General features: G+C 44.7%; 1 long non-coding RNA gene across 3 annotated transcripts in view; it reads right to left on the reverse strand.

The window, feature by feature from the left end:
* The window catches only part of LOC131825788 (uncharacterized), a 116,369-nt gene that overhangs the window by 54,230 nt on the left and 34,845 nt on the right, over positions 1 to 27,294 (reverse strand). For 2 of the 3 annotated variants that reach the window (XR_009351305.1, XR_009351304.1), the window contains exons 3-4: positions 15,713 to 15,844; positions 5,481 to 5,535 (exon numbers count right to left, since the gene is read on the reverse strand). This is a non-coding gene — a long non-coding RNA (uncharacterized LOC131825788). Of the gene's footprint in view, positions 1 to 5,480; positions 5,536 to 6,475; positions 6,565 to 15,712; positions 15,845 to 27,294 lie in introns of those variants that run through there. The other variant, XR_009351306.1, reaches the window with a different exon arrangement.

The raw sequence follows: 27,294 nt of genomic DNA on the forward strand, positions 1-27,294 counted from the left end.
TGAAGTCTTGGATCAGGGCTGTGACTGAAGCAATGACAGGCAGGAAATGGATTCCTGACCCCTTACTTCTTTTAGAACTGGCTCTCAGGAGCAACTGCTTCATACCAACTGGCAAGATCCCCTCAGCCCCTCAGACATGACCTGGTTCTCACACAGAGCTCCTGAACAGGAGCTTAAATCAGAAACACAGGTGTAAAAGAGAAATAGACTGGGGACACAAAGCCACTGGCTCGTTCAAAAATCCCACATTTCCTCTTTTCCCACCCTCTCCATCTCCTCTCTTGGAGGATCCGGTGGCAAAGTGACATCTATTTCCTGGACAGCACTGAATGTCTGTGATTCCAGATGCGGAAATGAAACTTAGCCTGGAAGGCCTCTGCGGGAATGAAAAGAAACCCAGGTCCCTTTAAATGGTAGAGATCTGGGGGTCTAGACATGAACTTTACGGTTAAAAATCCAGCTAGCCCAACCCTTCTGAGTCTTCACTGGGGGAGTTTGGAAAATGCATAATTTTAAGTGAGGCTGAATTTATGAGCATTGTAGTTATAGCAACAGACATTCAGCTTCTAGGAGGCGGGTCCATGAGACTGTTAGGTAACCATCAACTTCGTAGCAGAAAATGCAGGAACACCACGGCTGCTAAAAAAAATATATAATAGGACCCAGAGAAAAGGGAAATGACAGGCCAGGGGGAGAAAAATGAAGGATAGAAAGGCCTTTTCAGAGAAGAACTTGATGAATCTTTTTGTGAAAGAGAGGAGCTCACTGCAGCCGGCTCAGGCAAGTAGGAAGAAACCCATCAGACAAAAGAGCAGACGAAACTATGGATGCAGCCCTCAGGGCCTGCCAACCGAGGATTAGGAAACAACAGAAAACACATGGATGGTGGTGGGAAGCACTGCCCGGGATCATCCGACCAGAGCAGGCAAGAAGGAAGGCACAGGCCCCATTCTCGGGGGTGCTTCCCTCCCTGTGGCTGCCATGCAGACCTCTGGTTTCCCTGATTCTGAGTTGGCCCCTATTGTCCCAGTGAACATTTTCCTTCTGGGGTAGGGCAAGTCAAGGACTCGTGTCCCCCAAACTTCAGAAAGCACCGCTCCCTGCCGTATGAGCCTTGTCTGCACACTGGCATGGGACTGGAATTTCACAGTGCTGTTAGCATGGACAGAACAGCATTTAAAGTTAGGCAAGAGTGTTTTGCCCTGGCCCCAATGTTAAAGGGCGTCTCTGGCCTGCTGCCTCCCTCCCCAGAGTACCCGGGAACGAGGGGATATGCCCATCTGGGTCCCATGGCCCTGCTCCTTCTCGTCCCCACTCTGGGTATCCAGGATTCCAAAATGTCCTGCCCCGTGGCCCCGACCCTCTTTCCAGGATGAGAGCACATCCCTTCCCTTCTTCCTTATTGGAAGACCAAACCTGCCAAGCAACAAGGATTCCCCAAGCCTGAGTTGACTTTGGGGCAACTGGGAGTGAGCTGCAAGAGTGCAAGCAAGCAAGCGAGGGTGGGAGAGTCTCTTCAACCACCCAGGATGGGGCCAGGGGTGAGAGAAGGCCAGTGGGCAGGGTGGTAGGGAATGGTTCTCCCCAGATTCCATATTCTGCCACAAAACACCAAGGATCCTGAGAAATCTAAATTCAGTCCTGGTGCTACAGAGATCGGGAAGGTATTAATTGTCAAGGTTGGAGGATAGCATGTATTTTACATAACATTTTGCTGGTGAGATTTACAATTTTAGAATGCTCAAAGATAATGTATGCAGGCCCCTCTTCCTACTCTTGCTCCAGGATCCACAGTATGAGGGGCCCACACCCTGAATGCAGAGCTTCTGGTTCTGTTCTCCTCTGCTTAGCCACTATCATCCTGGCAGGAGAAGGAAGAGCCGTTGCAAGTGTCAATCCCTTTCCTACAGCAAGACCAGATACGGAAGGGTATTTTTGCAAAATACAAAAAAGCCACTGGCCCCTTGGCTGGAGTGCAGCAGGCCGGCGTCCTCCCAGCCATCCCGCACTGCCCGACACATGAGGGCTACAGAGTCATTTTTTTGCTTCTGACACGTGCCCTGTGCCCTCTCCTCCACTGACATCAGCCAGGGGCCCAGGCTTTTGCAAAGGAGTTTCCCACACAACCCCCGCCCCCGGCCTTCCCGAGCTGGCCCATGCAGCTGATGCAAAAAGCAGTCTCTTGTCTCAGCCTAGACCCTAGCAGGAAAAATCAATAGCAATTTGGCCCCTGGCCAGCCTCCTATTTACTCGGGAGAAGCCAGTCTTATTTGCCATTCATCAAATGAAGGCAGAGGGCGGGAGCCTTCAGACAGGAGGCAGCCCCAAATCCTTTCCCTGCATGATACTGGCAGGGCCTGATTTACAACTTCAGGAGTTGCTCGGGCCTCAGGTGCCCCCGTAGGGCTGGGTCTCCCGCCCAAGGTAGGGATAACCGAGAAACAGCAGTATGTGTTTAGCTGTTAGTGGGTGTAGCCATGCCCCCCGCTTGAGCTGGAGCCCTGTCTGAGCGTGCTTGGTAAATTGATGGCTTGGGCCTCTACAAGTCTAGTTGCTTTTGAGCTCTGAGAGCCTCGGGGAGATGGCCCATCAGAAGGGACAACAGAGCTGGGAGCCTTAAGTCGGGTCTCAGAACAAAGCTTTGATTGTTCAGAAGGGCATGGAGACCAGGAGGTCTTGTAGGTTTCACATTCCAGCCCAAGGTCCCATGGGCTTGGGTCAGTCCTGGGACAGGAGGGAGGAGGGGGAAAAGGTTGTTGGCGTAAGGCGTTTCGGAGGCGAAAGTATTTTTAAGACTCTTCTCAAACCTACTTCCCTAGGAAGACACAAATGAAGAACATTTAGTTGGTGCTGACACTGTATCAGGCACTCAACTGAGAAGCAGTCCCATTTCCTCAGTTAACTTTTACTACTCCAGCCTTACGAAACAGTACTTCTTTCGTCAGCGACATTTTACGGAGGAGGAAACCAAGGCACAAAGAGTGTCACCCAGTTAGGAGAAAGGTCAAACCAGGGTTTGAACCTGGGCAGTCTGGCTACAGCCTCTGGCCCTTAGCCGCTGAGCCCTACAGATCTGACTTGTCAGCTCTTAGATCTGATCAGATCAAGTTTACAGTCCAGGGGGTTTACAGGAGATCACTAGAGCAGGTCATGATTATAATTCCTATCTTTGTTTCCTTTCACGTAGCAAGGATGCAAAAAATATCAGACCTGGGGGGAGGGGTGCCTGGGTGGCTCAGTCAGTGAAGTGGCTGGCTCCTGATTTCTGCTCAAGTCATGATCTCGGGGTCCTGGGATTAAACACCATGTCAGGCTCCATGCTCAGCCAGGAGGATGTTTGAGGATTCTCTCTATCCCTTTCCCTCTGCCCCTCCCCGCTCCTGCTCTTTAAAATAAACAAATTGATCTTTCTTTAAAAAAATAAATAAATAAATAAAATCTATCAGTCTTGGTCCCAGCAAGTAGTGAGGAAATTAAAAGGGGTGGGAACCCACCAGTTGTTCTGGTTTGAAACCCAAACAGTGTTTCCCGCCCCCCATTCATGTCCACCAAAACCTCAGACTGTGAAGTTACTTGGAAATGGGGTCTCTGCAGATATAATTAGTTAACGTGAGCTCACACTGGATTGGGGTGGGCGGGACATACAGTAACCGGTGGGCCTGTAAGAGAGGAGAAGACTTACTCAGCGGTATGCACAGGCGAGAAGACCAAGACAGAGAGGGATGGGAGTGGTGTGGTTATAAGCCAAGGAATGCCAAGGACTGCTGGAAACTCCAGAAACTGGGAGGAGACAAGGACACAGGGAAGTATTGTCCCCTAGAGCCTTCCGAGAAGGTGTGGCCCCGCTGAAACCTTGATTTCCTATTCCTATGAGGTCTCCAGAACTCAGATAGAACAAAATTTCTGTTGTTTTAAGCCACTTAGTGTGTGGTCTTTTTTTTTTTTTTTTTTTTTTTTTTTTTAAATAGCAGCTCTAAGAAACTACTACACTGGTTTCGAAAAAAGTGTTCCACGTGGTTCTAGGACACATGAGCTGCTAGAATTGTCGGTGTTATAGTTTAGGATGCTAGCCCCAGCTACCAAAAAGCATGACTTTGCTTCCCATTGGCCATTATTCTTTGCACAAATATCTCTCTTAGAGCATGAAGAGCCATCAATTTCTGGCTGCCTTGTATCCATTTTTCATTCCAGCCACACCAGGATTTCTCTGGAAGAGATTATTGGCTCCTTGATGTAGGGAAATTCCTGACAACCAAGTCCCACTACAAAAGTCAAAGGGACAGACTTCCCTCTCCCTATTCTAGTGTGGCCAGAGAAGAGGCCCACTGTGTCAGCTCAGACAACTGGATTTTCTCTTCTGAATTATTGCATAATTGGAATCTATCAAAATATCCATCTACATAAGACTGGAAGCTAAACTGTGTTATTCATACGACAGCATACAATACAGAAATGAGAATAATAAACTATAACTATACTCATTACTATAAACATATACCACAAACGTAATTTGTGAGTAAAAGAAATTTGACTTTTAAAAGTCTATACTCTATGGTTTCTATTCAGATCAAGTTCATAAACTGGCAACATGAATGTCTAGTGTCAGAATTCTGGAGAGGGGTTGTACATGGGCAGAGGATAACCTTACTCACAAGGGAAGTCTGTGACTCCAGAAAGGTTCTGGTTCTTGATCTCAGTCCTGGTTACATGGCAGGGTCATTTTATTAAAAGTTCTGGAGCCGAACACTTATGATTTGTGTACCTTGCTATATGCATACAACATTTCATTAAAGATTACCCCAAAAACGTTCTCTTCACACTCCCACTTCCTTTCGGCCGTTTGAGGACAGTGGAAAACACAGGAGCTTCGGTTCTTGGGAGAACATCAGCAAACCAGACAGAGGGAGTGAGAACGTCCTCTATTCACCAGGAGGACAACGTAATGGTACCTTGTCTTCCAAAGGTGACCAGGAAAAGAAGCCCAGAGCAGAGGACACAGAATGGCTTATGCTATGAAGTACTGACTGGCCATATTCACGCACACAGGCATATGGTGATTTCTATGAATGCTCATCAGGAGGAGATTCTGTAAGAAGTCAGGGTCCCGCCTTATAAGTGGGGGACAGAGCTAACAGAACCCTGGTACCTGTCACTAGTGCTGGTCTGGCAGCTCAAGGCAGACATGAGCATCAGAGATCTTTGGCAATGCCATTCCACATAAGTTAAAAGATAAAGATAACAAAAAAAAAAACGTTTAGTCCCAACAAAACCCACAGCTTCCAATGGGCCAATCCCTGCGGGTAAGGAGGTATCTAATGTTTTCATGCATATTAATTTGATGCATTTGATTCAGCTGGGAGACAGCTATGCAAGGTGGAGACAAGGTCCCTTCATTAAGTGGCAGGGTAGCATGTTAATTTAAAGAACACATATACTGAAACTCTACAGACCTGCGTTCAAATTATGACTCTATTACTTACTAGTTATGTGGTCTTGAACTTGGCTCTTAATTTTCTTAGGTCTCAATTTCTTCATCTGGAAAATGGGAAACAATAACATTATTTACCCCATCGGATGGCTGTGAATATTAAACAAGATTGTGCATACAAAGTACTCAGTGGCGTGTCCGACACATATAAAAAGACTCCCTAAATAATAGCTGTTGCTTGTATCTTTTTTCTTATTATAGATAATCTTATCATTTCTTCTAATGAGAAACTACAGAACACGGAGAATGGTACTATTTGTCTTTTATAAACTTCAGAATGGATTCTGCTAAATACAGTTCTCTGAGATGGATATTTTGGACATGGTTTTATTCTCACGCAACTCTTCAGAGCTAATGAAGATAAAATTTCACACATGCCTGGGACACAGCACGTCGAAATACTGGCCACCTAGCCCTACTGGCTCACATCTGCTGGACCTGAATTTCTTTCTATTAGGAACTCATCTGGGCATTACTCCCTGGAGGAAACAGGGAGGGGAAGGGCATGACCCTTTTTTCCCATAGGTGTCATCTGTGATAAGAGCAGAATGAAGACCTCTAATTGATTCCTACTTTGGAGGCTTCAGGATGCAATGGAAAAGTGATTAAGGACACCGTGGAGGAGATGTATGGGGTCAAATTGGCCTTTCTCCTAAAAACACGTAACATCTGGCAAATCTGGCATCTGTTTTGTAATACAATCTCTAAGAGAAGAGACTCTATCAAGAAAGGACAACTGAATGTTTCAACCAACCGTGTGACCTCATTTAGTCTGGAGATTCTTTTTCTCTTTGCTCACATCCCTCACTCAAATGACCCATTTCCGAAGAATATCCAGAAGATGTAACGACGCAGATATAATACACTCCCTAGATTTCTTAGATGCAGCATTTCTCACTTCGCGCTCTGCAGACGTAACTCTGCAAAATGCTTTCTGAAAACGGGGTTCTAGGATGAAATAAGTGCGAAGACGTTAAACGCTATTACCGAGAACGTTTCGTGGTCGTCTCTCCCACGCTGGTTCTCCGCTTTTCCATTGCTGCCTGGAGACCGACCAAAGAGCCTGCCTAGACGGTCATTCCTCCTTCCAAAATGGAGCTTGTGGCCTGGGCCTCAGCCAATCAGCAAGGCATATTTCCCTGGTAATAGTGATTGGGTCAGAGGCGGGCACGTGACACAGTTAGACCCAATGATACACAATAAGGGTTCTGCTAGGCCTGCTGGGAAATGGCAAATGCTCTTTCCCATTGGCTTGTGGGGTGAGGTGTGATACAGGAACTATGGCAGCCCTCTTCCGGTCAGGAAGCCTGCACAGAAGCAGCAAAATGAAAGAAACAAAAACAAAACAAAAAACGACAACAACAACAAAAAACGAAGGAAAAGCATGTAGCACCTATGAAAAGGCCCTCCTCAGCTCTGCTGGGACGAGGACAGTGGACTGGTGGCCCAGCCATTGCAGTCGGAATCTGCCATCGCCTCTCTTCCGATGGCTGAGGTGGCTGCTCTCCGCCGATGGCTGGCGTGTCTCGGCACTAGAACAGGCCCGTTTCTGTGAGAGGCCCATTGCCACGTCACCGTGCTAGGGAGGATGAAGAATGCTGCGTGTCTCCCGCGCAACCTCCTTCAACCCGGCTTGAAACCTTGCGTTTTTATCCTAGAGACGGTGCGGACAGCTAGGAATCTCGGCCTTTGTTATCTGGTGCTTCCAAACGTTGAGGGCACTAGTCTGGACCTAACCACAGAAGACTCCGCCTTCTGCTTCCCACTCTGCCTACATCTAAATCCTCCGGGGCAGTCTTTCTTTTCAGAGCCCCTTCTTCCCCATTCCCCGTGCTACTACCCAAGTTCAAAGGTTCTATTTCATTCCTGTTGTAAAAATGGTCTCTTGCCTCATCCCTTCTGTAACAAATTCATCCTCATTAAGCGACCAGATGAAGTTGCTTAAACACCACTCTGTACACTTTTCTTCCCATTTAAGACACTGACTCTGGGGGGGAAACAACCTCTTCGATCTTGAGGGCCCTGCAGTCTCTTCCTGGTCCGGCATTTTCTAACCCACTGAAGCTCATTCTCACCACGATCTGGCAAACGGGCTATTTCTCTTCACCAACACGCTGCTTCTCCCTGGCTTCTCTTTTCCTATCTAGTCCCTATTATTCACCCCACCAGCTTTCTCCCTCTTGACCTTCCCCTGTGCTGTTGTCTTTTGAAGACAACATGACTATGTCAAGTCATGGGTGCTGGGCAGTGGATTGCAAAGACACAGCACAGTGGGGGCCTGGGATCCTAAGAGAACCCAGGAAAGGTAAATTGTTGAGCTTCACGGTCATTGGAATGGACTTTGAGATTTGGCCAAGCAGGATGGTTTATTGGTTCAACTGTGGATTCTGAAGTCCAGCAGTTTGGATTTGAGATCTGGTTCTTCACTTACAAGTTGCCTGAGCTTGAGCAAATGGATTAAGCTTCCTTTCCACATTTGGGAGATAGGATAAAGATAAAACAGAATCTATAGGGTTATTGGAAGGCTAAATGCAATGATATATATATATATATATATATATATATATATATATATATATATATCATTGCATTTAGCCTGGTGCCTGGAAAATGGGAGGTGCTCAGTGAAGGCAGGTGGGTTTTGTGTTTGAAGTTCATCTGGGAACCAGATCACCGAGCCCTACCCACAGTGTGAGTTGATGAATCCTTATTCCTTATCACCATTTCCACTACTTATTGACTCCATCTCCATTTCTCTGTGTCTTCTCTAGGTTCTCCTCTGTCTACCTGTTGATTCCTTCCTTATATTCCTGCTTCAAATCTTTTGGCTCAGCCACTGCTCATGGTAGCACCTCTTGGACAGCATTTCCTCCCCCCTAAGCAGCTCCTATTGGCTGTCCTTGGTCAAGAGTGACCTCTGGACCAATCAGCCATGGCACACAGGAGAGGGGCCTATGGTACATGCACTGCACTGCCCCTTTCCAGGGTGGAGAGGATGGGGAAGGAGTATGTGGGCATAGATTGAGCCCCTATGTATGCGTGGTGTCACATGTCCCCTCTGCACTTCTACTTCCTAAAGCATAGATGGGAGGAAAGGAACCCTGTCTAAGCTCTATCCTATACCAGATTCTGTGCATTTACACATAACCCTCACCCATTCAGGGATGGGGGCCTGGGGGCCATTCCTCCATTTAAAAAAATGCTAAGGGGCACCTGGGTGGCTCAGTTGGTTAAGCATCTGACTTTGGCTCAGGTTGTGATCCCAGGGTCTTGGGATCAGGCCCTGCATCGGGTTCCCTACTTGGCGGAGGGGTGCGGGGGAGGCTGCTTCTCCCTCTCCCTATGCTGTTTTCCCTGCTTGTTCTCTTTCTGTCAAATAAAAAAAAATCTTTAAAAAATTAATTAATTAATTAAAAATGCTAAAAGTTGTACTTTATAACTGCATTGGTATAAAGATGAATAAAATCTGAGCTGGATTCATTATTATATATTTAATATTATTTATTATTCTGTTCTATTTTTGCACAAAAAAAAAAAAAAAAAAAAACATGAAAGTTGCAGCATTATCACGGGCCCCTAACAGTTTCGAGGCCCTAGGTACTGCATCTACGGGGCCTAATGGAGAGGTCGACCTTGCACCCACTACATAAATAGAGTCCCGTCACTGGGCTAATTGTCTAGCACAAGCACCACATCATTCCTCAAAAAAGCAATGGAAATTTCTGAGGATCTTCCCTCCAGTAATTTCAGGGAACCAGGATTAAAAGGATTCTTTCTTTGTTCCTTTTACACCAGGACTTGGGAGGAGAAGACAGAGGCACCGGACATGCTAGTTGAAAGGGCTATGCCTACGCAAAGACCAAACTCAGCTTATTTCAGTTTCTGAGAACAACGAGAGGTGGTACACGTCTCAGGGCTCCCTTTTCGGACAGGTCCCTTTGGGAGGCAGTGCAAGGCTCTGGTTAGACAGCAGCCCCTGGAGTGTTCGGACTCCAGCCTGGGTCCTTCCTAGTCGCGAAGCTTTGGGCAAGCTACCCTCACTCCACCTCAACTTCTATGAATGTAAAATGCTCCCAGAGTGCAGGATTTTTATGAGGATTAAAAGGAAAAACTCATTTGTAGCATAGTGAGATCTCAAGAAATATTAGCTATTCATTACGATTAGTGGCTGCCAGAGACCGAGAGGCTATCTGCACACGAGGGCAAGGAGTGACCTGGTCCGTTAGCCATGTCAGCCAATGACAGCTTATTTATTCTGTATCTGCTACCCCAAGAGCAGGCTCGGGGTGAAACCAGCAGACCACGACAAGGACGACATTCACAAGAGCCTGCCTTTCCGGAGTGTATCCTGTAGATAGGTCCTGGGCTGCCTACCTGACTCATGCTATTTCGTTTCATTCTCCCAACCAACGGTGAGGTAGACATTACTGGTCCCATTTCACAGCAGATGTGACGGCAGAGGGGAAAAAGCAGCTGTGGGGACTGTCCTCCCTTTGGCTCTTCTCTTTCTAGCTGGAGGGGGAGGTGGAAGTGGACATACGTGAGAGACAGCCTGGACCTCAGGGAAAACCCGGCTTGGTGTTAAATTAATTCACACATTTCCCAACTCTGTGGGTAGGTACTTTGTGGATGCATCACCAATCCAAGGAGAGTGGTTCCCAGCTGCTGCTAAAATAGAATCTAGGACTTCCTGGGCGCATCACATTTCTCAGACTTGGCAACAGCGGCTGCAGAGCTGTGAACAGAGCTTAACCCTTTCCCCTCTTTCTGTGAGCCAATGGGGCCAATGAGTGCTCACTTTCACCCAGCTTTTGGAGTGGTTTTTGCCACAGCTGCCAAGGATAAGAGCAGCAGCCGTGGAGAGATTTCTATAGGATGTTCACATCTCCACCTCTCAAAACTTCCTGCAAAGCATGTGGGGTAGCATTTAGAAGCCCTTGCCCTGGATCTCTGAGTCCAGCCCCCACCCACCCCTCACAGCTCAGCCCCCAGCTCTCTCTCGTTCTCTGTTGATATTTAGCTGCTCCTAATTCCTCAGTAGACCATTCCGTTTTTCCATTCTGGTTTTCCAGACACACCTCTCTGTGGGATGGTCCTCCTCCCCAGCTAGCCATCTGCTTTTCAACGCCCTGCTCTCAGGTGCCCTTTCTACCAGATACTCTTCTCTTCCAGAAATCCGTGGTTGCATAATAAACCACTCTCAAACTTAGCAGTTCAAGGCAACAATTTAGTATTATTGTTCATGGTTACACAAGGTGCTGTGGGTTACCCGAGCTCAGCCGAGTGGTCTCGATTGGGGTCCTTTATCCGGTGGCAGCCAGATGACCAGGGCTGGGGCTCTCTGAAGGTTCAGCTGTGCTGAGCACCCAAGATGGCTCCTTCATGCACCTTCCCATTGCTTGGCTGAGACGGCTGCTTGGTGGGTATCTTTCTGTTTTCTTGTGAGGCCTTCACAGGGTTGGTTGGGATCCCTCATAGCACATGGTCTCAGCATACTCAGACTTCTTACATGATAGCTGGTCTCTCCCAGAGTATGTGTTCATGAGAACAAGGCAGAAGTTAGGTTTTTTATGTCCAAGCCTCAGAAGTCACACAGGGTCACTTCCACTAACTTTTAGTGCTTACACCGGGAAGCCCAAATTTAATACACAGAAGGCCTATGCAAGGGTGTGTTTGCTGATCCATGAGGGTCACTAGGAAGCCATCTTGAAAACTGGCTACCACTTTCCTGTCTCCCCCCTTCTCTGTGCTCCCTGGGATCCACGTATGCCCCCTAGCTCAGCACCTGTGTCGTGGCACTATGCATGCTTTCTTTTTTTGTTTCTCCACTCCACTATGAGTACCTCTGGTTGGTTGGTTTTGAGCCTTTGGTGCCTGGTTTAGTCGCTGGCTCTCATGGAACACAGATTCATCCATGAACAGTGCTGTGATCTGGAGCTCCGCCTGCCTCCAGTCTTCTCCAGGCTCCAATCAAATGGTGCTCTCAGCTCCCAACTGAAGACGGCTCCCCTGAAATCCAGCCCCAGTCCAGTCCAGTTGCTGTCCAGACAACACAGAACCAAGCATTTCCTTTTTTCCTTCTTTGACAACAAATTAGTTCAGTTCCTGAAAAAGACACCAACTGGCAGCCCCGCAAACTGAGGAACATATGTCTTCCTCCAGAGGGGCCCCTGTGCACCAAGAAACATGGGCAGATTCTGAAGATGCTAGTTGAGTGTGGGCACGCATGGATACCCGGCTGCGGACTTCACCTCCTGGGGAACAATCCTGCCCCTATAGGAAGAGCTATGTGGGGAGGATATTTCCTCAAAAAATCACCTTCTGGCACAATCCAATAATTTGACAACCTGCCTGGTTTCAAGCTTCAGTTCGGCTTAAGTTCTTCCGTCTTTACTGGATCTGGGGTAGACTGGTGTGGGAAGAAGAGTGAAGAGAAAGTCTATCTTGATAGTGGAGACCAAGGGAAGGATTATGGGATGAATTAGGAGAGAAGAGAAGTGAGGAAAAAAAAATGTCTCCCTTCAACAGGCTATTAGGGAAATGCTAGCTAGCTCCTGCCCTTAGAAACCATACTCACTCACCTTTCTCCAAATCATGGCCCAATCTTCTTCTTTGCTAACAATAACAAATACAACAGGAGCTGTTAATCAGCAGTGTTTACTATAGGCCAGGCACTGTGCTAAGCACTTTTTGCATCTTACCCCTTCGAATCCACTCCCCTTCTGGGAGATTGTTGTCTCACCTATCCCTCCCTTCCCCCCTCCTCAAATGTACACAAGAAATTAAGAGATCTTCAGAGAGATGGAGGAATTGAGCAGAGATCAAAGGCTTGTAAGTGGCAGAACCAATTTCTTTTGCTGGTCTGTCTGCCTCCGAAGCCTTGAAGCTCAAAAATTGGTCTGACAGTATCAACATCACCTGAGAACTTACTGGAAATGCCAATTCTCAGGCTCCATGTACGTCATGGATCAGAATTTGCCTTTGAACATGACCAGGTGATTCTTTCACATTGGAGTTTGAGTGGTCTCAACCTCTGACCTGCAGAAGGTAGCAGTCCTGAGACCATTGTTTTGGCATACCAGCATCAGCTGAGCCTCGACTGGGTAGTGCCTGTTACCCAGCACATGTTAGCAAAAGCAGATGTGACCAGCTATCTCCAAATGGGGCCTGAAAATACAACAAACCCCAGGTTACTACTATCAGCCATTGTTATTGGGATGGCTCTTTCTGTATCCTCTCAAGATAACGTAGAAAGAAAAAAAAAAGATAACGTAGAAAGAAACTCCCTTTGTTTTTCTTTTCAATTATTTTTCTAATAATATATAATTTACATGCAGCAAAGTGCTCAAATCTTAGTTATGTAACCACCACCCAGATGAAGATAGCCAACATTTCCAGGACCCTAGACAGCTCCCTTTCCAATCAACACCTTCCTTAATATTCACTCTTCTGAAGACTATCCTCCTAAATTCACTTCACCTAACTTTGCACTTCAAATAAATAGAATGATGCAGAATGTTTTCTTTTGTGGCTGAGGTTATTGTGTTATCTCAACATTTCGTTCCTTGTGATTGCTCAGTACTAGATACCAGTTTGTGTGTCCTAGGGTTAATGAACATATGATTGTTTTTTGTTTTTTACTATTATTAAAGATGCTGTGACCATTTTTGTACATGTGTTCAGGTGGACACATGCACTCATATTCTCTGAGATAAATGCACAAGCATTGAATTGCTTTATTCAGCATACAGTAGGCTTTATTAGTTGCTGTCAAATAGTTGTCCAAAGTGGCTGTACCAGTTTTTACTTCCACCAAAAAGCAAGGGAGAGTGAGGACTTCTCTTTAGTTCTAGGCGCATAGCTAGCCAGGATTCCATTATTCTGTACTGAGTTGTTCTCTTTTGAAAAAGGGAAGGAGAGATTTGCTCCTAATTTCCTATCTAAGAGATGATGGCCTTCCACATCATCCAAAATCAATAGATTGCTCATGCGTGTTTGTCTGACGTCAGATATCAGAGGCAAGCCTTTTTATGGCACACAAGAAAAGACACTTGATCCCAACAAGCTGCGACAATTGAAACTTTATAGCTTCTGCTCACATTAGAAAAAGGTCCCATAGATATAATCAACCTTTACAAACATATGGGGCAAATTTCAGGGCAGTATATGGGGAATTCAGGTCACAACTCACATTAATGATAACCTGAAATAATAGCAGCTACGTAGATAACTCCTGCACGGCAAGCAGAAACTACACCCCTGAGGTCTTCTCCACATCAGAGGCCATATATTAACACACACACTTCCCCTCTGGGATCCTCCAGTTTACTAGAAAGAGCCAACACTTGGGTCTCAGAAATAAGGGCTCGGGGTACAAAGTCCATGCTAATTGTTCGCTGAACCTCAACCAGCCATTTAGCCTGTCCATGCCTCAGTGCCCTTTCTAATAAAATGAGCAGCCCAACCTCCAGACCTCTCTTTCCCCTCCCTCTGAGCCAATACTTTCTTTTTTCCCACTCATTTAGAGAATCTTTTTATTTTGAGATCATTTTAACCCTACAAAAGAATTGCAAGAATAGAAGACACTCCTTTACCCTGTTTTCCTAGGTTCCATGGTTAATATTTTGCCATTTTTTTTCATTGTAGACACCAAGTGCCATTACTCCTAACACTTCAGCGCCAATTAAGAGAAAATGGGATTTTATCTAATATCAATGAAACACTATTATTTCATGTACAGCCCCCATTCAAATTTCACCAATTGTCTGAATAGTCTGTTGTAGCGTTCCTGCTTCTCCCCACTCAGGGCTGGTTTGGGCTCATGGGTTGCATTTAGCTGTCATTGTTGTATAGTCTGTTTTCATCAGAAACTGTTTGAGCCTTTCTTTTTCTTTCATAGTAGTGTCATTTTGAAGACTGCAGACCACTAGTTCCACAGAATACCCTTGGACTTGTCACTCTACTCTCTTGCCACCCTGACTTGCACATCTAGAGAATGCCCTTCAACTTATCAGACTGCACTCTTGCCACACTCAGACTTGCACATCCAGAGAATGCCCTTGGACTTATCCCTCTACTCTTCTTGCCACACTCAGATTTGCACATCTCCCCAGAAATGATGTTTTCTTTCTACCAGGCTTTCATCTGAGCTAGCCCTTCCACCTGGAAGACCCTTTCTTTTTTCTCTTTCTCATGGGAAATCCCCATTCAACCTTCTCGAGACCTCTCCTAATGCCCCCTAAGGCATGGACAGAAGCTCCCTCCATGGGCTCCCATAGCCCCCCAGGTGTAGCTCTTCTGATCATCTACCAAACTGTACTGTGCTGTGTGTGATGAGGAATCACTGACCACCACCCTAGTCGGGACTTTCCCATCTGCCCAGGTCAGGCGCCCCCTAACAAGTACGGGCATGAAAGCTTTGCACACTAGCTCTTCACCACCGTATCACCCACTTTATGCCGAGGGCTCCTCTTTGACTCGGGGTTAACCTGGCACATGCTCAGACAGAGCTCTCTTGGTTCTGTCAGAGGGGCCTGGCCAGCCAGTACTGGGGAAGCCGTCTGTAGGTTGGAACAATGCTGCAGATAATGGCGCATCAACTGGGGTATATGTAATAATGACAAAAATAAGAGCAGGAGTTTTAATAGCAGGCATGTAGCACTTACTCTGTGCTATGTCTAAATTATTTACCGATAATAAATCATTTACTGCTAGGAGGTAGATATTTTGGTAATGTGCTAGAGGTGACTTGCACTGGTTCACTAGAGCCAATTGTTAAATATTTATGAATTTCACCATCTGGTGTTTAAACCATTGATCGCTTGCAATTGACCACTGTGGGAGTATTTATCCCACAGAAATCAGCAAATGCTAAAAATTATGGCTTTGATGAGGGGGATGTGGAGGGGAGGAGAGCTGATTGACCAGCACACTGGATATTGTTATTAACCCCATTTTATAAATGAGGAAACTAAGGCATAGAAAAATCATTTACCTTCCTGGAGGTCACATGGTATGTTCGCTGTCTACTGCTGCATGACAAATTGTCCCCAAACCTGCGGCTTAACGCAACAATAAATGTGTATTATTTCTTACAGTTTCTGTGGGTTGGGAGTACAAACAGGGCCTGGTAGGGATAGGTGTCTCTGCTCCATGCTGTCTGGGACCTCAGACGTAAGCGTAGAACGCCGTGGCCTGGAATAATTTAAAGGCTTGTTCACGTACGTGTCTGGCAATTAATGCTAGCGGCTGCCTGGAGCCTGGTGAGAGTTGTCAGATGGAATGTCCGGATGCAGCCTCTGCACATGTCCTCAACCTCCTTATAACATGGTGGCTGGGTTCCAAGGGCAAGTGTCCCTAGAGAGAGAGAGATTACCAGGTGGAACTTAGACCCTTCTTATGATTTATCCTTAGAAGTCACACAGCATTCCCTCTGCCTACTACTTTGGTCAGGGCAGTCACAAGTCTCTGTCTGTGTCCAAGGAGAGGGAGTAGAACCACCCTTCTCAGTAAAAGTGACAGTCACATTGTGGGAAGAGCCCGAGGCATTGGCGGGGAGTGGGGGTTGCTGCCATTTTTGGAAGATATAGTCTGACATAGTAAGGGATAAAGCTGAGATGTGACTTAATAGTCAGGCTCCGGAGTTCATGCTTATAACCAACCGGCTACACTTGCTCCAGAGAAGGGGAGCAGTTGGCTGGAGAGGAGAGCAGGCTCACAGAGCACTGAGTATGGGACCAGAGCTCCATCTCTTATCTACCCAGTCCTATTCAAACCCTTTTCATGGACATCCAGTCCGTTCTAACACCTCCCTTTTTTGCACATCCTAATCCTGTTTTGTTCCCAGTAGATCTTGGGAGCCATTAAAACCAGTGCCAAAATCCTTAGTTACCAGAAAGCTGCCCCTGCTCTCCCTCCTTACACCACTCTGGAATTGAGGTGACATCCTTGCCTGCACTCGGTCATGAGTAGACTCCTGAAGGATGGCTAAACAGGCCAAATTTTTCTAAAGAATTTGTAGTAAAGAAAAAGAAGAACATAAAGTTGTGGTTTCCTGAGGGCAAGTTGAATAAATGTGTTCTAAACTTTTTTTCCTCACTAGACTCTTTGGGTCTTACTTACTCACCCTGTTGCCTCAGGACCTGCCAGGAAGTGGGCGCTTTACTTATTTTACGAGTATATTGATAAAAAGAGCAAATGGGTTTTGAAGGGCTGCTCTGTGCCAGGTAATGTCCTAAATGCTTTATAAGTATGGGCTCCTTTAATCCTCACAAAAACGCCGTAAAGCAGGATCAGAATAATCTCCATTTTACAGGTGGGAAAATAGACATCAAGAATATTTGTCCAAAATCACAGAGCTAGTAACTGGTAGAGTCAACCATAGCACGCTTCTTGACAAAAGGTAGCAAAACAAGGAGGGAGGGAGGGAGTGGTAGGAGAGACGGAAAGACGGGAATATAATTTTTATGCCAGATCAAGGCACTGCCCTAATGAAATGCGAATGTTGTTATTTGGAATATCACTCAAAACTTCCTACCACAGTGCCTGAAATTCCCGCTTTTTACATTCTGTCTTTGGATTAAGTTCCCTAGATTATAAGTAAACTTCAACAAAGATAGCATCAAGACATGGCAGTTGGTTAAGCGGCTGCCTTTGGCTCAGGTCATGATCCAGCATCCTGGGATCGAGTCCCACATTGGGCTCCTTGCTTGGCGGGGAGCCTGCTTCTCCCTCTGCCTCTGCCTGCCACTCTGTCTGCCTGTGCTCACTCTCTCTGACAAATAAAGAAATAAAATCTTAAAAAAAAAAGACATGGCAAGCTCTTGTGTAAGTGAGTACATTCTACTTTGCACCCTGGCAGTGTTCTGAGACTTTGGACCATCAAAATGGCAAGTATGGGGAGATGGAAGGGAAAACATCCATCCCTTGATCAAAGTTAAGATTATGAACAATGCTTTGCGGTGGGGTTGGGGGGTTAAGGGGTGGTGGAGAAGAAGCCCTAAGCTCTCTGCTTAGATGGGGTAGCACCTCAGGGGACAGCCCAATAACAAAACATTCTTCCCAGGGAGGCTTAAAAGAAAAGGTAGAGCTCTTGGAGCAGGGTAAAGAGAATCCCCAAACTCTTTGGCTATGGTCAGAGTTCAGACAGGGCCTCCTGCTTCCAGACGAAGGCTGAGGGGCAGAGGCTGCTAAGATTTATTGATAAGAGAAGCCTAGAGAGGAGATCGCAGACTTGTTAAGAGAGGATTAACTCAGGACAAAGTAACAAGAGAAAAAACAAGGATTACGCATCAGTGACAAGTGGGCCTTGGCGGAAGTCTCAAGAAAATTGGGCAGCAAAAGAATGAGAAACATGGGGGCCAAAGGTTGAGTTGCCAAAGCCAGAAGCCACAGCCAAACTAGCCTCAGAGAATCCACAGAGCCTGACCTCTGGTTACCCCACGTCAGACAAGAGACTTGTTCCTGAAAAGTGGTATGCAAGTCAAACACTGGCAAAGGGAGGCATGTTACAAACCCGAAGGGAGTGAATCACTTCATTGGTGTGGGTTCTCTGAGAAGCAGCTCCAAGACGAGGATTTAAGTGCAAGTGGTTTATTGGGAGCTGAAGGGGAAATGAGCAAGGATGTGGAGATATGAGACAGGCAGGACAGGCAGTTAACAAAGGGTGAGTTATCCGTCAGCAACCACGGGAGGCAACTGAAGCTTAATCCCATAGGCATTTTTGCAGGTGCTAGAGGCCTACAAAACCACACTCCTAGAAGCCCAACAAAAGGGGATTATATAAACAAATGACAGGCTATGCTTTCAACAGAAAGCCATGGAGAAAGAGAGAGAGAATTTAAAAGTGATTATTTACAAGTAATTTTTCACACCAAACAAAACTCTTACTTGTCTGCTCTTTCTCAGATTTTTCCAGAATGCAAACAGGTTACTTGCTGAACAAAAATGATGGACACTCCCGGGGAAGGAAAAAGCGCAGCTCCTAAAAGTTAGAGGAGAATTTGCCAGATAAAAGAATTCTAAGGCAAATCCTCCTGAAAAACAAAAAGCTCCCTCCAGTAAGGTCAGCACAGTTTCCCAGTTTATGTGTGGTACAGAAACACAGCTTGAGGAAGGGTGGGATATTTCCATTCAGGTAGTTGGCTTCCAGGCAGCGCCACCTCTCTCTGTTACCTGAGAAAGCCAGAAAATTGCTGGGTTTGACAGTCACACAACTCCTGAGTCCAAGCTGTTCTCCTGGCTACCTGCGTCATCTCAAGATGGGGCACTACCACTCTGTGCACCCCCTAGTCTAGGTGTGGCCTCCAAAGAGTCAGTCTGGTGTCCGTCTTGCCCTACCTTTTCCATCAGGACTGCAGTCCAGGGCCTGGCATGGCAAGCTGGAGTATGTCTCACCAAGGCCTAATTGAGTGGAAGCTGAGTGATTGTGACAGATCTTATCGGGCAGGGCCAGCCTGACGGGCAGCCTGCTCAGTGTCACCGTGGGACAGACTCTTCTCCCTGAGAAAATTACAAAGTTACATGCCCCATGGGAGTGTGGGAAAATCCCACCATCTGGGGCCATTGAGTGCCTTCCTGTTGGATGGTGGCCATGGTGGTTTTGAATATTCCTGTACAGTCTGGGGTGGGGGGGCTCGAATCATCTGAGGATCATGATGGGTGAGGTGAGGTTGGGGGATGCGTTACCCTTCTGTGAGCTCCAGACACAAAGACCCTGAACTCCAGACATAGCAGGAAAGCAGGCCCGGTGCCTCTTGGCCCTTCTCCCACCTACCTAATGGGTCTCTTCCTTCATCCAGGCACCAACCTCCTTGCTCCTTGATTCCCCCTCCCCTCCTCAAGTGGCCAGTCCCACCCATCCCCTACTTCTCACACATATATATTATATCTCCCTCCTCTTCAAAACTTTCCATCAAAGTGCACCTTTTCTCAGTGCCTAGATTCAGCCTCATAGTCACAGAAGATAAAGATCTAATCAACCAAGTCATACTGAGTATTAATGAGTAAGAACACCTAATTTATTAGGCCAAGGGAACAAATCCTCAACAGCTAAGTTTTACCATTAGGTAGCAGGTCAGTAAGCAGAGATTTGTTTTGTTTTGTTTAATGCCTCCCTAGGAAAAAAAAAAAAAATCCCAAACTAGATCACTTAGCAATGGGGAACTGGGTTCTCAAAGTAAAAAGAAACACTGCCAACCAGAATCTCACAGATGCATAGCCTACTGGAACTTTAAGGAAATTCGGAGACTACATCATCATCATCATCATCATCATCATCATCATCACAATAACAATAGTAAACATGTATTGAGTAAATTTTATGCTGTACCAATTATGTTATCTGATTCAATGCATACAAAGATCTTGGGAAGCACATGTGGTGATTCTCATTCCCATTTAACAAATGAAGAAATTGGAGAGGTAAGTAATTTTCTTAAGGCTATAGTGCAACTAAGGAAGCTGAACCCTGAAAGTCTGGCTTCAGGCTCTAGACTCTTACGCATTACTGTCTTCCACCTACTCTTCAAACTGAGATTGTATGGGATTGGAGGTGAGAAGAATGATGAGTGAATGGCCAAGTCCAGACTCTCCCTCCTTCTTGGCACAACTTCTCTTTCATCAGAAAGCAGGAAGTACAATTCTATGAGTCATAGAGGGCACGGGGATACAGCAGAGATCCTGACAGTTACTTCTAACTACCTGGTATTTAAATGTCTTTTCACCATGACAGCTTTTGTTCAAGTGAAATGTTACTTGGACATCCAATATAACCTGCAGATAAAAGTGAGTTACTCTGGTTGAAGTTGGGAGGAACAGCCCAAACTTGAGTCTTGACCTTCCGTTGGCTCCTGCGGCTCTTCTACGGAAGGCTGACAACTTGAAAAGCACGTTTTGAAAATCACTTCCTGCTATAGATTGCGAAAGTGGCCAAAACTCTTTGTAGCGCTTTCCATCAAGAGGTGGAGTCCATTTCTCCACTCCTAGCATTGGAGCTAGACTTGCTTTCAGCAGTGGAATGCTGTAGAAGTAATGTCATCTAAGTCCAGGCCTCAAGAGACTTTATACTCTCCTGTACTCATTCTTGGAGTCCTACTACCGTGCAAGCAAGTTCAGACTGGCCTGCTGGAAGAAAGAGCGCATTGGCCTCAGTCAACCCAGCCAAAGCCATCATAGTCATCCCAATCAAGCCAGCTGACCAGCTGACCATTCCCACCTGAGAGCAGCCAAGCCCACCCCAGCCCAGGGGACCAAGCAGTTGAGGTAAGCCCGAAATGCTGACTTACAAATCTGTGAGCTAAATAAATGGTCTTGTTTTAAGCTCCTAAATTTTGGAGTGGTTTGTTGGGCAAGAACAACTAACTGATACAGTTCCCTATAGAAAAATGTCAAAATGATACCATGACCTTCCTCTCAGGTCTCAAAACATAGTGAAATGGCATAGTAAGGAGTCCCTCCCCAGAGCATGCCCTAGCTGCACCAGTCTACCTGTGCCTTTGGATGTGGTAGGCTGAGGAGATGAATGTCCCCAACTGCCCTAACTTCAAACAGAATTATAATCACGGAGAGGAAAAACAAAAAAACAAAAACCAAAAACCACTCCATTACTTGGCCCCAGCAGGGCTAAACTTCCATCTAGAGAATTCTGTTCAGAATTCACCTGTGTGGAAAAGAGAATGTTCCTGTTCCCCAAAGGTGCCTCCAGGCTCATGGCATTCTCAAAGCCTGGGGCGGGGGAATAAGTGGCAGAGAGAAGGAGAGAAAGTCTTAAAGGTTAAATCTAGCACATTAAAGTTGCTCAGAAAATGCCAAAAAAAAAAAAAAAAAAAGTAAATGAAAATTTTCAGCCACAGTGGGAGAGTTCCAAGCCCAAGGCCCCAGGTTGATCTTTCAGGCTGTCGGGCACACTGCAAAGCTGTCTCCATTTATTTACTTCTAATTGAAAGCTGGCGTGCTGAGGGTTTTGCCACCCAGGCATGAAGTGTAGCCATCCGTGAAAGATCTCCCAAGACCTCTCCCTTTGCAGAGCATCCTTCATGTGCTTAAAAGGGAAAATGTCACGGGGACACTAAATTAAAACTCAGTTTTGTCTTTGAAAAATAGATTCAATCCTCAGTAGGGTGTGGCTGGAGAGATACCAGCATTAGCATAATTTCTTAGGGCACTTTATAGGTCAATCAGGAAAAAAAGGATATTCAGAAGTCTGCCAGGAAAAAGAAAAAAAGGTCTCATGGGGGCCACACATGTTAATTCTCACAGATCAACACTCTTGGGACTCACAGTTCACAATGGGCAGTTTTCTCTGGGAGATTTTACCTCTTACAGGGTGGTTTCGACAGAGTTGATCAGCTGGTGGTAAATACCATAAAGAAAAAAACAAGTTGACGTGCTTTCAAGATTGTTAGCCACATACAGTTTCATTAGCTCGCTCCCTCACTCCCTTCGTTTATTCTGTAAATGCTTATTGGGTCCCCGAGGGGTACAGGGGACGGTTTTGGCTACTAGACATACAACTGAATGAGATAACCCCCCTCAAAACCTGCTGTCTACCAGGAAGGAGAGACAGGCAAACAAGTTAAGACGGTTCTCCATTTACATAAGGGCTCCCTCTGGAAAACCTTCTGTGAGTCAGTTTTGGACATCAGCCAGAATCGTTCATAACTCTGGACCCATTCAGCAGGTATCCACGCAGTGGCAGCGGAGACTTCTGAGTACACACAGGGCTGCCTCCTTTGGCTCCTGCCTTTCTTCTTAGGCAAACTTTACCATCAGCATGTAGAGGCGATGAATGTGGGCACTGGATTCAGGCAGACCTCTGGCTATTGGCTCAGTCTGACATTGGTGTGATCTTGGGCAAGATGCCTGACTCTCAAACCTGTTTCCTCATTGGTAAAATGAAGACAAAAGCAGTACCATAGCAGAGAATGCCTACCTTATGTCATTCTTCCCTTCTTTCTTAATAACAGAGTCTTGGAATTACTGAGGGCCACAGTGAACCCAGCTTAAAGACTATGTTGACCAGCTTCCCTTGTAGCTAGGTGTGGCCAGGAGAGTAATCTCTGGACCATGAGATACAAAGGGGTGGAATTTCTGGGAAGGCACTGGCTGCAAAGCATGTTTATACAGTAAGCTGGCACTTAAAAAAAATCTGTTGAATTTCTTCATTTTTTTCTATGTCAGGAATATAGACATAATGGCAGGAGATACAGCAACCATACTGGATCATGAGGCAATCTTGAAGATGAAACCCGTGGAGAAAAACAGAAGCAGCTTGAGACTCTGATGATCATGTAACTACTATTAAGCCTATGGCTGCCAAATTACAGGCTTTTTGTGTGTGAGAGAAAAATTGTGTCTTTTAAAATAACTGTTATTTCTGGTCTCTTACTAAGAAACTGAAGGCAATCTCTAATACAAGTAGCTATGAGTGTTATAATGGGAATTGAATGAAACCATTCGTGTAGAGCGGTGAGCCCAGTGTCTCACCCACAGTGAACTCAGAAGAGTTCACAGTGAAGAGTTCACACTGTCATTATACACTTAAGAAATATTTATATCGTCTTGGTTAGCTCAGGTTGCTATAACAAAATACTAGACTGGGTGATTTATACAACAGCATTAATTTTTTTATGGTGCCGGTGCCTGAAAATTCCAAGTTCAAGGTACTGAGCAATTTGATTTCTGGAAAAAGTCTTCTTCCTGCTTGCAGATGGCTAACTTCTTGCTGTGGCTTCACATGGTAGAGAAAAGGAGAGAGTTCTGGTCTCTGCTCCTCTTCTTAAAAGGACACCAATCCTCTCATGAGGGCCCCACTCTCATGGCATCATCTAAAACTAATGATCTTCTAAAGACCTCATGTCCAATACCATCACATTGGGGCTTATTAATCCCTTGGACATCATTCATAACACATATGGACATAAGTTCATAACACACATGATTCCTAGCAGAAGCTTTAATTATACTTGTTTTGCTTAAATTAGATTAGCATGAATAGGAAACTTATTGGATTATAGCTAAGAATCCTGAGGTTATGATAAAAGGAAGTCAGGATCCTGGGTAAATAAAAGTTCAGTGTGATGACTGGGGATTCGAGATTGTATCCATAAGTCATTCTTCCTAGTAGCACTTAGATAGATGGGAGGGCCCACCATTCATCAAAGCCACTACTAATTCATGAGAGTAAAACCACATCATCTGATTAAAGAAAGAAGAACTCAAATAATGAAATCAATGGTCAAACCACACATCCATCTTGTGTTTCCCTCTTTGCTTCATAGATGACCAAAGCAATAGGAGGAGACCTTAAGGAGTACTTGCCTTGTGCCAGGCTCTGTTATAGGTCTTGCCTTACAGTGAGTCAGTCAGGGCCAACAAAAACAGAGTGCACATTCAAAATGGGAATTTTGAGAGCTCAATAGAGAGGCCATTTGCAAAGCTGTGGACAAGATGTAGAGCAACCACAGAGAGAGTGCAGCACCTGGATGTCAGTAACAATGTGGCTGTCACCCCCACCCCCAAGCCTAAAGCCATAAAGACACAGAGCAGTTACCAGATCCCATAGAGAGGGCAAACAGCCAAAGGCCAGGGCCTTTAATGGCAGGATAAAGCCAGCTCACAATGACCCTACAGAAATGAACCTGATCTCTGTCCTCTCCTGCTCCAACTTCATGTTTTTCATGGGCTGAAACCTTTCAGAAACTCGAAAGCAGTGTCACCCATGACCATTCAGGTCAGCCTCTCAGACACAGCAGAATGGAAAAAGGTGGAGAGTGAATCTAGGGGGGCCATGGCCTTATTCTTTTCATCTTCCACAACCACCTTATGAGGTAGACATTATCAATACCTCCATTTTACAGAAGAGGAAACTGAGACCGAGAAAGAGAGAGGGAGATATTGAAACCATTTATGTAGTTAAAACATGTAATTTTATAAAGATGTACAACTTGGATTCCCTAGAATGAGACAGAAAACTCCTATTACTGAAGCTACTCAAAATAAGGTATTTCTATTAAATGTACACAACTCTACATCAGAACCTAATAGCCCACACCCTTATGAGATGCATACCATGATTATTTCTATTTTACTTTGAAGAAGCAGAGGCTTAATGAGGCTAATTAAATCAGATAACCTCTAAGATCCTCTGAAATCAAAATAGTCTTTAATTCAGTGATTTTAAAGCATTGCTTTTGACTCAGAAAAGTATAAGAAGTCCCCACTTACAGATCAAAAAGGAAGAAATAAAATTGTCCCTATTTTCAGAAGACATGATGGGCTACATAGAAAATCTTAAGGAATCTAGAAAAACCTCCTACAACTAATAAATGAGTTCAGCAACTTTGCAGGATAAAAGATAAACATACAAAATCAATTATATTTCTATATACCAGCAATGAGCACATGTAAACCAAAATAAAAAATACAATATAATTTGTAATCACTAAAAAAAAAAAAGGAATACGTATAGATCTAACCAAAGATACAAAACTTTTTTTAAAAAAAGATTTTATTTATTTATTTGCGAGAGAGAAAGATTGAGAGTACAAGCTGGGTAAGGCAAAGAGAGAAGCAGACTCCCTGTTGAGCAGAGAGCCCGAAGTGGGACTTGATCTCAGGACTTTGAGATCATAACCTGAGCCAAAGGCAGATGCTTACCTCACTGAGCCACCTAGGCATCCCCATGCATAGAACTTGTGTGTGAAAACTATGAAACACTGAAGAAAGAAATCAAAGAACATTTACATAAATGGAGAGACATACCATGTTCATGGATGGGATGACTCAACAGAGCAAAAATATCAATTCTCTCCAAAAGGATACACAGGGTTAATGCAACCTCTATCAAAATCTCAGCAAGACTTTTTAAAGACAAGAGCAAGCTTATTTTAAAATTGATATGGAAAGGCAAAGAAACTAGAAAGCTACATCAATTTGGAAAAAGAATACAGTGGGAGGAATCACTTGGTTGTATGACTCATTATATAGTTACAGTAATCAATACTATGTGCTTCATTGGAGGGACATACCCATAGATCAATGGAATAAAACAGAATTCAGAAATAGACCGACACAGGTATGGCTAACTGATTTTTCACAGAGGTACTAGAGCAATTCACTGGAGAAAGAAGTCTTTACAAATGGAGCTGGGGTAATTGCATACCAATAGGCGGAAAAAAAAAAAAAAAAAGACCTTGACCTATAACCTGTATCTCACACCTTTCATGAACTCATAAATGATCAAGTAAAACTCTGAAACTATTAGGAAAAAACACAGGAGAAAATCTTCAGGACTTAAGGCTTAGAGAAGAGTTCTTAAACTTGAGATAAAAAGCACAATTCAGGGGCACCTGGGTGGCTCAGCGGGTTAAGCCGCTGCCTTCGGCTCAGGTCATGAACTCAGAGTCCTGGGATCGAGCCCCGCGTCGGGCTCTCTGCTCAGCGGAGAGACTGCTTCTCTGCCTGCCTCTCTGCCTGCTTGTGATCTCTCTCAATAAATCTCTCTCAAATTAAGAAAAAAAAAAAAAAGCACAATTCATAAAAGAAAAATCAATGAACTGGGCTTCACAAATTTCAAAACTTTTGGTTTGGGAAAGACATTGTGAAGAGGATGAAAAAAACAAACCACAGACTAGAGGGAAATATAAGCCACATTTTAAACAAAAAAAAAAACTTCTATCTAGAATATATTAAAGAATTTTCAAAAATCAACAATAAAAGAATAAATAAGCCAATTAAAAAATGGGCCAAGGACATGAAGAGAAATTTCACTGGAGAGGATATATGGATGTCAAATAAACACATGAAAGGATGTTCAATATAAGTAGCCATTAGGGAAATGAAAATTAAGACCACAGTAAGACATCACTACACACCTATCAGGATGGCTAAAATAAAAATAGAATGACACCAGTTGTTGACAAGGTTGTAAAGAAACCAGAACTTGCATACAGTGCTGTTGGGAATATAAAATAGCAGAGACACTCTTGAAATGTTTGGTGGTTTCTTCTAAAATTGAGTGTGTAACTACCACACAATCCAACAATTATGCTCTTTGTGGCTGATCTCAAGAGAAATAAAAATTTATGTCCACAGAAAAGCCTGTAGAAGTTCCATTCATAATTATAGCAGCTTTATTCCTAATAACCAAAACTGGAAACAATTAAAATCTCTGCTAATAGGTGAGCAGTGAAACAAATTGTGTGATATCCATACCTTGGAATTCTACTCAGCAACAAAACAGAACAAACTACTGACACATTAAACAATTTGGATGGATCTCAAGGGCACTGTGTTAAGTGAATAGAGGCAGTTTCAAAAGGTTATATAAAATATACTTCCATTGATATATAACATTCTTGAAATGATGAAATTGTAGAGATGAAGATAGATTAATGGTTTGCCAGGAAGGGATAGCAGGGAGGAGGGAATATGTGACTAAAAAGGTAGTATATGGTAGCAGAACGATCTCTGATGGAACAGTTTTACTGGAATCTGCACATGAGAAAATGGCTTAGAAGTGTACATACCCATTGCACCAATGTCAGTTTCCTGGTATTGATGTTATACTGTAGTTATATTTTAAAAAAAGGAAGTCTTCACCATCAACAACAGAAATCTGTGCTGAATTTATGAAACTCTTTCCAATGAAATGTACTCCTGCAGTAAGTTTTTCCATTTGGAGACACTGAAGTGGTTTAAAATTAGGGAGAAGAGCACAGATAATCTAAAATCAGAGGTCACCATATTGTACTTTCCCAATTGCACTCCTGGCCATCATGCCCCACATTCCTTTTTTCATCCCTTCT

The sequence above is a fragment of the Mustela lutreola genome, chromosome 2 (genome assembly GCF_030435805.1).
Source record: "Mustela lutreola isolate mMusLut2 chromosome 2, mMusLut2.pri, whole genome shotgun sequence".
NCBI lineage: Eukaryota > Metazoa > Chordata > Mammalia > Carnivora > Mustelidae > Mustela > Mustela lutreola.